Source organism: Bacillus rossius, chromosome 1 (assembly GCF_032445375.1).
Source record: "Bacillus rossius redtenbacheri isolate Brsri chromosome 1, Brsri_v3, whole genome shotgun sequence".
Taxonomy (NCBI): Eukaryota; Metazoa; Arthropoda; class Insecta; order Phasmatodea; family Bacillidae; genus Bacillus; species Bacillus rossius.
Genome location: NC_086330.1, coordinates 191,886,860 through 191,899,534, shown reverse-complemented (window position 1 = coordinate 191,899,534; position 12,675 = coordinate 191,886,860). Strand labels below are relative to the sequence as shown.

The following is a 12,675-nucleotide window of genomic DNA, read 5'->3' as shown; positions in this document are numbered from 1 at the left end:
TGTATTGCGCGTACATTGCGTACATTACGTGTTGAAGCTGATGGAGCTGTTGGAGCACTTGCAGCTAATGGTCAATTGAAGCATAGGAGCAAAATGTAGATGGATCTGATGACGTGAATTGTAGCTCTTGGAGCCAGGCGTATATTGGAGAGATCGATATTTTTTTCGATCAAATGATCCTCTTTTTTAATTTGTAGATTTGACTTTAGTATTATTGTAAATGGTTCTTGATTTGACTAGCGTATTATTCCATACGGTGCATGTATATAAGCGAGTCCTAGACAGCAGGACGCTCAGTTTGTTACTGTCGTCGACGGTGTACGGATCACCTAGTTTGTTTCTTCTGGTGCATAAGTCGCGTAATTGCCTGTTCTTGAGACTTCGATGGCATCTTTACCGTCTTTAACGTCGTACTCGATGGAGGATGTACCAACGACTACGGGAATCATGACCTCGGCGCCGACGATGTTGGAGCAGATCCCGTTGGTAACGCCTCTGACAACACTGGAGGAGACTTCGATATGTGCTGTTCCACCATCAGCTGAAGTTACATCAGCATTGAATACTTCAATTAATGAAGAGCGTACTTCGCATCAGTGCAAATACTGTGGTGCATCATTTACTATCACCTCAAATGCTCGCAGACATGAAAGAAGCGGTTGTTCTAATAATGTTCAAAAAATACAATTTCAGTGCAATAAGTGCAAAAAACTAATTTCACGTCTCGATAGTTTACATCGTCATTATAAAAAATGCTCCGAGACGTATAATGAACATGGTTATTGATTTGACTCATGAGATGTACCGGCTAATAAGACTATATATAAGTGCTATGAATTTCAGTTCGTCTCTGGCTGTGGTGATGAACGGATCGGATAGACATTTAAAGTCATGTAAAAGGCTTAGTCCGTACAATAAGAAGACTGTTTGAATCGAGGAATCCAAAAGGCTTTGGTAATTTGTCTGTGTTTTTTATGTACTTGTAGTAGTGTAGTATGTATGTAATAAAAGTATTTTTAAAAAAAATTGCTGTGTTTTTATTATCTCAAACATTACACTTTTTTTAGTATTTTTTTAATTAAAGTTGTTTTGTATCGATCAGGTATCGAACCAAGGACAGGAGCGGATCGAATCGATATGTAAGTTAATGAGTGATTTATTTAATGAATTTTGGAACTTTTCCCGAATTTCTAGCTAAATAATTACGGATTTTCAAGATGGCGGCCAAATTTCAAGATGGCGGGTGTCACAGTAATAAATGATTACTGCACTCTAGCGGATAAGAACTAAACTAACATGGCGTCAGTGCACTCTCGCCGACGAAAACAAAATGGTGGTCTCCACGTTCCGTTTCCTGTGTGTACTGTGTGTACGTTTAGTTTCCTATGTGTACTGTGTGTACGTTCCGTTTCCTGTGTGTGTACTGTGTGTACGTTCCGTTTACTGTGTGTACTGTGTGTACGTTCCGTTTCCTGTGTGTTTTGTGTGTACGTTTAGTTTCCTGTGTGTACTGTGTGTACGTTCCGTTTCCTGTGTGTACTGTGTAATCATTTCATTTATTGCATGTAAATTGCATGTATTGCGCGTACATTGCGTACATTACGTGTTGAAGCTGATGGAGCTGTTGGAGCACTTGCAGCTAATGGTCAATTGAAGCATAGGAGCAAAATGTAGATGGATCTGATGACGTGAATTGTAGCTCTTGGAGCCTGGCGTATATTGGAGAGATCGATATTTTTTTCGATCAAATGATCCTCTTTTTTAATTTGTAGATTTGACTTTAGTATTATTGTAAATGGTTCTTGATTTGACTAGCGTATTATTCCATACGGTGCATGTATATAAGCGAGTCCTAGACAGCAGGACGCTCAGTTTGTTACTGTCGTCGACGGTGTACTGATCACCTAGTTTGTTTGTTCTGGGTCATAAGTCGCGTAATTGCCTGTTCTTGAGACTTCGATGGCATCTTTACCGTCTTTAACGTCGTACTCGATGGAGGATGTACCATCGACTACGGGAATCATGACCTCGGCGCCGACGATGTTGGAGCAGATCCCGTTGGCAACGCCTCTGACAACACTGGAGGAGACTTCGATATGTGCTGTTCCACCATCAGCTGAAGTTACATCAGCATTGAATACTTCAATTAATGAAGAGCGTACTTCGCATCAGTGCAAATACTGTGGTGCATCATTTACTATCACCTCAAATGCTCGCAGACATGAAAGAAGCGGTTGTTCTAATAATGTTCAAAGAATACAATTTCAGTGAAATAAGTGCAAAAAACTAATTTCACGTCTCGATAGCTTACATCGTCATTATAAAAAATGCTCCGAGACGTATAATGAACATGGTTATTGATTTGACTCATGTGTTGTACCGGCTAATAAGACTTTATATAAGTGCTATGAATTTCAGTCCGTCTCTGGCTGTGGGGATGAACGGATCGGATAGACATTTAAAGTCATGTAAAAGGCTTAGTCCGTACAATAAGAAGACTGTTTGAATCGAGGAATCCAAAAGGCTTTGGTAATTTGTCTGTGTTTTTTATGTACTTGTAGTAGTGTAGTATGTATGTAATAAAAGTATTTTTTAAAAGAACTTGCTGTGTTTTTATTATCTCAAACCTTACACTTTTTTTAGTATTTTTTTAATTAAAGTTGTTTTGTATCGATCGGGTATCGAACCAAGGACAGGAGCGGATCGAATCGATATGTAAGTTAATGAGTGATTTATTTAATGAATTTTGGAACTTTTCCCGAATTTCTAGCTAAATAATTACGGATTTTCAAGATGGCGGCCAAATTTCAAGATGGCGGGTGTCGCAGTAATAAATGATTACTGCACTCTAGCGGATAAGAACTAAACTAACATGGCGTCAGTGCACTCTCGACGACGAAAACAAGATGGTGGTCTCCAGCAACGAAGACAAGATGGCGGACATGATGTCATACTAGGTGACGATATATATGCTTTGAAAAAAAGTGGTGGGAGTCAGTCTGCCAAAAGTCACCACGGGGGGAAGGATCGGTCGCCATTTTTATTTTTTTTTGCGCTCGTCGGGTTCGAACTGAGGACTCCGAGTTCCGTGTCGTTAATGTATGATTTTTAAATATTTTTTATTAAATTTTTATAAATTGAATTTTTTTATAAATTTTAAAAAAATTTTTTATTAAAATCGGATAATAAATCAAGATTTTAAAGATGGCGGCCGTAACGAAAAATGCAACGGTGACGTCATCACTCAAAATGGCTGTCATGGCATCCTAATTTTCAAGGTCATGACCTCTGCGGCTTAGAGCGGCTAGCTCTTAGGAGTTTTAAGCCGCTTTTAGGAATTTGGGTTCTTTCTAGGACAAAACGACTTTTGAGGATTTTCGAAATCCTGATTTTTAAATTGTGGAATTTTTTGAGAATTTTTGGCGGAATTTTTTTCACAGAAATGTAAATTTTGACGAATTTTGTGGAATTTTGGGCAATTTTTGCCCAATTTTGGCGAATTTTGAGGGTCAAAGGTCAAGGTCAAACTTGTCCCGTTACGCTATGTCCCGTTACACTCCTCCAAGATGGCCGCCGTGACGTCACAATCCAAGATGGCGGACACCGGCAATCCCACTCCTCAATCCTCACCCTGGACCCTGTGCCAGTTCCGTCATTCCTATACTACTAACATTTATTGAAAAATAATTAAAAATATAACAGTATTTTAAATTTATTAGCGAGTTTTAATTTTTAACCCTACATTACCATATTCAATGGCGATGCGGCACGGGTTAACGTTAAAATTGTCAAAAGATCTTTTGTATATCGTAATTTTAAAGGGAAAGGAAACAAATGAGTTTTTTTTCCATCCCTATTAATAAGGACTACCCTAATATATATAGCCTATATATATAAATATATATCATATATCTAATATATAAAATTCTCGTGTCACAGTTTTCGTTGTCATACTCCTCCGAAACGGCTTGACCGATTTTGATGAAATTTTTTGTGATTATCCAGTATCTATGAGAATCGGTCAACATCTATTTTTCATCCCCCTAAATGTTAGGGGTAGTCCACCCCTAATTTTTTTTTATTTCCAGTTTTTGGTAGGAAATCACCATGGCAACGGCTGTTGCTTTGTTGATGCTTCATTCGTCTCTATGGCAACGACTATTTCATTGTTATTGCAGTCCTCATCACCGTTGAAACTTTGGCGGGTACTTTAAATATCAAAAATTGCCTTTGAAACTTCACAGTTACGCAGGATGACATTTTCCAAAAATTAGATTCCATGGGTGGTTAAAACCAGGCAACAGTGGGTACTTTGTCTGCATGAGAACAGGATTTTGCATTGTTCATGCCTTCTGCGTCTCCATGGCAATGGGCATCGCGCGGCAGTGGCGTACCCACAAGGAGGGGCATGTGTAATGAGCGGCGCAAGAGTGATCTGCCTGTAGACTGCCGTAGCGAAGTACGGGTAAATCAGTTGTACGTTGCGTGCACGAGTCGGGAAACCATCGGTACATTATACAGCATTGTAATAAATTTTCACGGAATTTTTTATTATTTACCATTACTGTAAATGGGAGATGTGGCATAATTCTTTTTCCATTAGTATAGCCGTGCGAAGCCGGGTCGGGCAGCTAGTCTTAATATATATAAATCTCGTGTCACAATGTTTGTCCTCAATGGACTCCTAAACCACTTAACCGATTTCGATGAAAATTGGCATTTAGGTGTAATATTTTCCAACTTGAGAGATAGGATAGTTTTTATTTCGATTAATGGTCTTAATCTTATAATTTTAGAGTTTTCTAATGTGATGTATGTATGAGTTGGCAGAAAATCACCACGGCAACGGCTGTAGCATTGTTGATGCTTCATTCGTCTCCATGGCAACGACTATTTCATTGTTAGTGTAGTCCTCATCACTCATTAAATACAGACCACCAATTTTTAGATATATACAGGTAAATAACTATACACTGGTAGAACAAAGTCGGTCGGGATTTGAAAGTGATATAAATTATTCAAATTAAGAAGACAATTACTAACTACATCTGATTTCTAAAAAGGTCCCCTTCACCAAGTCAACTGATTTCGATGAAAATGGGCATTTATGTGTAATTTTTTCCAACTTGAGAGATAGGGTGGTTTTTATTTCGATCAATGGTCTTAAAAATTTATTATTAATAATAAACTGATCATCAATGTTGATTGGTGTTTAAGCCCGGGAAACAGTGGGCACTTCGTTTCCATGACAACGTTGCGTGCTCGAGAGTCGGGAAACCATCGGTGCTATTCGTTTTTTCTTCGGTACATTACAAAGCATTGTATTAAATTTTTGTCAAAATTAATTAATTTTCATTTTATTTTATTTATTATAACTGTAAATAAGAGATTTGGTCTCATTTCCCCCCCCCCCCCCCCCAATTAATACAACCGTGCGAAGCCGGATCGGGCAGCTAGTATTATATATAAATGAGTTGTCGATCTCAGTCTTGATAACAGTAAAGGGTATCATGAAGGTATAATAGTATAGTTTGTGTAATGTAACTTGTAAGTTGTGTGTGCTATTTGCGGTAGGAGGTTGCCTTACTTTTAAATGTGATTCTTATTCTTAACATTTTCCAAATTTCCTTTGGCAAGCCACCATATAAATTGTGGTTCGAGTTAAAATTTTGGTGCAATTTTTAACTCTGGAGTTGCGTGAAGTTTATCACGAGTTTGGATTAAAGCCATGTTATGATGTGGTGTATCGCGTGCGCCTGGTAGGTAACGATATGTTCGTTCCTTATTTTGCCTGCTGCACTAGCTCGAGTTATTTCTATTTGTTTGGGTCATAATTTGGTAATGAACTTATCTCTGTAGCTGACCCTTAATGTTTATATTTTGGTTCACGTCTTGATAATTTGAGCTGTGGGTAAGCCTGGTCCCTTTTGATCCGGCGCTAGTGCACGGCAACGGTTTACATACTTACCATAAGTTTGCAGTTATTTTTGGCTCAGCAGTTCACAACTACCACTCTGGATCGTTTTCAGACAACGATCGTGTAAACATTTGATATTTATACATAATAATTGTTTAACTTGTACATTGCTAAGATATTTATTCCTTTAAGAGAGTTTCAAACCATCGTGCTTTAAGGCCCGTCTACAATTACAATATCCTAAATTGTGTCCGACGGACACTGATCGCTGATTGGTCCACGTGACCATCTGACGTCATGGGCGCTTTGGGCAATGGTCCGTATCTTCCTGGTCCGAATACATTCGTCAACTTGAAATTTTCGTCCCAATCTGTGTCCTATGGTAGCATAGAAGAACAACACTCGTGATATTTTCTGTTTACAGTTCCCATTTCAAAAAGGTAAACAGATAATAACGGCCAATTATTAGCACTTACTTTTACCTTACAGAATAATGAAATAATATTGAACTTCCACAAATTTCACAAGATAGTTAAATATTCAAAACTTAGCAGCGTACTCATTTACAAAGTATGAATACAGTAAAAATAACAATCGAAAATCAATTATTTTGGCACTCTATATTTACTGCGATCTGGTGATTACTTTATAAATCAATAGATTCGGTCATTGGACATCGTAATTGTAGACACGGCTGTTTTCCGTGTAACAATGTGACGTTGTTCACATTATGATAAGCACACGGACCACCCACAGGTTCGGACTATTAGAGACAGGCCTATATTGTCACGATCCACCTTCAGAGGGGGGAGAGAATCGTAGCTCTTTACATAGAAACAACTCGCTTGGCATCAACTAGTCTTAACTTCATAAAATACTTTACTGTACCTAGGATCATAGGTTCGTCATCCCGTACAGGATGTCTGGTGAGAGCTGAACTAAGGAGATTTTGCAAAATAACATAATACTTAATTAAAATTATTTTATTCTTAAAGTCAAATACTCAACATCATTTTAAAGAACATTTAAATAGCGGGATTACAATTTAAAACAATAATCTCTTTACTTCCTTAACGATTGAACGACCTTACAAGAGAGAGAATGAGAGAACTTCACTAAACACTTCCCTAGTCCTTCCGAATACCTCAAATCATAATTAATACTTAAAATTAAAACAAAGATAAGTCCATACTCACATTTTCCGAAAAGCCTTTCTTGATCGATTACTTTAAAAAAATAACGTAGGGGCCTCTCCTGCCCTTGAAATCCCGAACGAACATTACATTTTAAAAACTATGACGCGTGACCCCTGACGAGGGCCATAGCCTCCGCCCGAAAGCTTGACGACTACATTATGACCTAACTTAAATTAAACGACTCGTGGCCTCTGGCGTCGACCATAGCTTCCGCCCGAAAGCTTGAATTCCTACATCACGAACGAACTAACAACTCGTGACCACAGGTGAGACGCATAGCCTCCGCCTGAGTGAGCCCCGAGTCACCACTCACTTGCGCTTAAATTCGCGCGCCCTGCCGCGCCTACCATAACAAAAGCTCGTTATTGAAGTCAAATTTACTAAACAACTAACTAGAACATCTGGGAAGACTACCCCCCTCTACCCCAATGTGCAGGCCACACCGCGCGGCTTGTTACGACAGCGCGCCCCAGTAACTGCGGCCCGTGGCTGCGCCAGCGCGCGGCCAAACAAACAAACAAAATTCTGCAAGCCCGCAGCGCGCCGCGCCGGCCCCGTGCCCCAATTACATGGTCACGCCACTTGCGCTGACGAGTGAACAGAGCAGCCAGCCCAGAGTCCCGTCAGTAAAGTCCCTAAATTTGATTTCAACAACCCTGCAAAATTTCAACCCGCGACATAACCCTCCCCTCACAGAGCTCGAGCCCCATCGAGCTACCTCAAAATTACAAATTGTCTTTTTCCATTAAACCATAACTATAAATTCCTCATTTCACAAAAATAATAATTTTCTTAGTTCCTTGCTGTCTGAACATACATCTAGATTCTGCATAAGATTTATTTTAAAACAACAAGTATTCATAAAATTAAATGTAAAACTTTTATCTGGTTTGTTCTCACAGGAACCTTCAGAGGCTCGAGTTCTCAATTCTAAAAAAATTGTTCTGTTAGTGAAGCTCTCTTTACAAATTAAATTACTGTTCTTAGTTTCTCAGTATTCGTTAAACAATGTGCAAATTCTTGATAATTATTATTATTTTTTTTTTTCGGTTTCCGTTTATTACCATACTTCTTTCGTTCTTCAAAAAAAATTAAGTGTCCTTACAGTGTTTCAATTAATTAAACTCTTATCTCGTGAAGGTTGGTGCAACTCCTCGAAGTCAGTGTTGTCGAGAAGAGTAGCTCCCTGGGCTGGCCATCAGCAAACACCACTCAACTCCAACAGCTACTGGACTGGCTTCCAGGGCAGCTCACAACTTCTCCCCACATCTGCTTCGGAGTTGTGCCATCCTCATCACGAACAGATTACAATTCTGAAACATCATCAACAGGCATTACCATCACGCCTGACAAATACAAAACTAACTACTAAACTGCAATCGATGGGCAAGGATGCAAACACACAAAAAAATAAAATTAATTAATTCAACTGCTAACATAAAGTATCCCACCCTTAGCATAATCTAATCAGGCAAATAATTTGATAGGAAAAACTTAAGGAAGGGAAACATGACCTCCAATGATTTTCCCTAACTCTTGAGTCTTGATCTTCTCTATACAGCAAATAGTCCCCACAAAGTAACTGGGTTGAAGGTCCCTTCACATGACCCACCCATAACCTCTTCTACTCTTCTTTTCTTCTGGGGGCAACCACAATGCCCACCAATCTCTCTCCATGGTGCCGAACCAGCTATCCCATGAGAGTAAACAACGTAGTCAATAGAAGCGCAGAGGGGAAACACCAATCTCTGGCTTGTCGAGTCATAAAACTGCTTTATCTTCTTCTTCTTCTGAGTAAAAATATCTGATTAATCTTGCTACTATTCTTCCCAACAATAAAAAAAAAAGTTCATCAGGTATCTTCATAAAAAAACATTCTAACTAATAATAAGTCTTCTTTTTCTTCTTTTTTTTTCTGTTAGATGTAATAGAAGGCCATGTTAGGGAGGTTATAGGGAAAAAGAGTGGCCAATTCCCACCCCATCACCCACCTAGATCATGACTAATTAACTTTTAAATTTTCTATTTCAAACAAATTAAAAAAAACCATTTTTATTCAAATTTTTAAATTATAGCTACTTTTCCTTCATAACCTCAAAAGCTAATCAATAATTCTAAATGAAATTGTGATTTACTGCATCCTTGTTCCATCCGATCTGTTTGTTTATAACCTTTCTTGTAAAGTATAAAATTTTCAAACATTACTAATTCAAAAAAAAATTAAATTCTGGTGTCCTTTGAGTTACAATTAAATTTACTATTTCTTAGCTTGAAATAATTTAAGTTTTCAGAACTATTTCATTGTCTAATTCACAACACTTAAAAATCAACTCAAAACAACAAATCATCAAAATCAATAAGATCATCTGACCTACCTATCAGTACTGTGAACTTGAACTGTTCGTACACATTTATAATAAGCTATTGTATTTAAATTCCAACCTAAATAAGGTTTTAAAAAAAAACTACTAATCCCTCTGTAAATTAAGAAAATTAACTTTAAAAATTAAACTTAAGGTATTAGTTCTTTTTGACAGCTACCACAACTCACTAGTTCCATTACATTACTATAACCTAAAAAGTTCTGTAAAGACTGTTTATAACAAAAAAAACTCCAGTTATTGTCTTCCATAAAAAAATAAAACTTTACATAACCTTATTAATCTCCACTTGTAAGTCCATGGCTGCCAGCTTTCTCTTCTCTTGAATCTTCAGTCTTGGCTCTTGTTTCAGTGATCTTGTATCTTGTCTCTCGAACTCTTGTCATCTTGTAAACTGGACTGCTGCTCAGCTCATCTTAAGGAATCTGTAACAGTTTCAAAAATACATGTTAATTTAAATTACATAATTCCTGTTCTTTGGTCCTAAAAAAAAATTGTATTATTAGTACACATTACCCTGAAACAACATTATTATTCATTGTTTATTACTTAAAAAAAATGCTTTACCATAAAATCCTTTTTTGTTCTTTTCATTAGGCCTATTTATTTTCCTTCTTCTTAATTAAATTCTGCTTCAAATGTTAATCCTAACTTAAGACCTACCATCTATTTATTATTCATTACCTACATTATTTATGTTACCCTAAAATTCCCATAAGTTTCTAATACTTCCTATCAAAGACATTCTCTCTCAAAAAAAATTTACTTGTGACTCTTAACTTAACAAACTTAAAAAAAACTTTTACACTAGACTTAACTTATTATTCATTCTTAGTTACTAAATTTCTATATGTAAACTTTAGTACTTACAAACAAAAACTGCCTATTTCTCTCTACCTCTTAATCTCTTTCAATTATTACAATAATAATGTTACCTTGCATCTTTAAACTTTCTTCTTTTCAATTAAATTAGACATCTCATAACAATAAAAATTCTGCCTATACTCTTCTTATGGGTGTACAAACCAACAACAAAATTTCAAATTCTCAAGTTTCCTTATATTTAAATTATGCAATACAAATAACCTCTGTGGTGCCTGTACCCTTTAGGCCTACCACCTTCTCCTCTCACAGCATAACTCTTATTCCTCGGGGTCTGTATTCACTGTTCCAAATCAAATATCTCAAATAAATTAAAAACAAATTTATTATTTTAAGAAAACAAAAATTTACATTGACTTTACTATGGAGCCTGGAAATCTCAATGTCCCACAGCAGCTAACATGACTAAATCCCATGGAACCCCAGGTTTACATAACCTGTGCCCAAAAATTTAAGCATACCAGGCTTTCCCTGCACTGGTTTTACAGCATCACACACTATTTAGGGCCCCTGATCTGCCATCAGTCCCAAGGAGCTTTCCCACAACCCCTCTCTACACAAGCGCCTACCGCATTCCTCTCAATTGGCTATCGGTTTTACGGCATTCTTTTGGGATCCGACCATCAAGTTAGGGCTAATCGAACACTAAACCTCCATACTTCCAAACTAATGTAAATCAATTAAATTTTCTCTGTAAATTCTAAAAATCAAAAAAAATTATTCCAACATGCCAAAGAAACTTCCAAAAAAAATTCATAATCTTATCTTCAAACCATTAAAATAAAAATAAATAGATTACTCTGTTTTCTCCTTAATAACTGTAAACTGTCAACAAATATCATGTCGTAAATTTTAACTATGCTTACTGACTCTTAATCAAAAAATCTCATTTGTCCTAATTAATAAACAACCGATTTCCTTAAAATCTCACTGTATCTCTCACACTCAAACTTCACTGGCTGAATATCTCAATAAATTCAAAAACAATTATCTAAACTCTTAAAGAAATTCCTCCCCAATTATTCAAACTTCTTCACATTATTTTATTTCATTACTTAAAACACCTTACTCAAAAAAATTAATTAATTCCCTTCCATTATTATTTGACCAGAAAAAACTTTCTCATTAATTAATTTATTAAAATTCAATTTCACATTAGGCAAGTACACTAACTCTCTACAGCAATGTTTCTCATTTCCCTCCTTCCTAACTGAATCCAATCTTACTTAACCTCCAGGGAATTTACCTCACAAAATAACCAAATTCACTGTAGTGCCTATCTGCTATAGGCCCACTACACAGGGGGCTCTAACCCCACCAACAAACTTCATTGAAATGGTACCCTATCCCATACAGGATAGCCACTTCGGTACTACCATGGGGAACTCCTGCCCCAAACTACTCACAACTCTCAGGATTCTCCTGACCCTTAATTCCGTAGTCAGCCCATCTCCTATGGTCTGCGCTACAATTCCCTTTCTTCCCAGGGACACAACGCCTCACCTTAGGGTCCCTCGCCCTAATGAAAACATTAATTTTGTCTCTCTGTTCTTTTGGAGTAAATTCCCTCTACACACAAAATCTAGCCTTCCCAGTTTTCTCAATGCTTATCGATTTTATAGTGTACCTCCTTAATAATGTTTACAAATCCCAAAAAAATATTTTTAAAACCGAGGTAGAATTTAACTAACAAAAACATAAACAACTTACAACGAAACACTTCTAGCCTATACATCATACACTTCTTAAATTAAATTACTTACATACTGAAAGTTCCTCTTCTTCTAAAACACACTTAAATTTAAATTTATTTAACCAATAGTCTATTTTCTTATCGCTAAGTTACCGTACAGCTGATCAAAACAAGGTCACGGCCGTCCACGTCTCTGTACGTGCTCGTGACGTCACCGAATTCCATCAGGTGCGCCAACCCTCGCTTGCGGTTCCTCCGTTCTCCGCTAGGTCTCAGCACCTCCCCGTCACGTGTTCACTCTGCCACGTCCACTGACGTGTCGTTCTGAAACAACTCTCAACATTTTTTTAATTAAAACAAAACATCACTATAAATTCTATAACTCTCTTTTACATAAACTCTCGTTTTCTTTTTAATTCCTTTCTAACGTTTATCCTTCCCTCGACTGATTTAATTCGTACGTCTCGTCTCCTACGCGCACGACAACAAAACAAACTTCACTTGAAAATAATTCCTATTTACGACAAAAAATTTTTATTTTAAATTATAATTCTCTTAACCTACAATCTTAAATTAACTTTAATAAAACTAAACCACTTGCATTAT

The 12,675-nt window shown here is 37.0% G+C and overlaps 1 long non-coding RNA gene across 1 annotated transcript; it reads right to left on the bottom strand.

Moving 5' to 3' along the window:
- Positions 1–8,149: 8,149 nt before the first annotated feature.
- LOC134527178 (uncharacterized) lies at positions 8,150–12,199 on the bottom strand. Its single transcript, XR_010074120.1, has 2 exons — positions 12,140–12,199; positions 8,150–9,919 (listed from the first exon to the last, which is right to left on the bottom strand). It is a non-coding gene; the product is annotated as an uncharacterized LOC134527178 (long non-coding RNA).
- Positions 12,200–12,675: the final 476 nt, after the last annotated feature.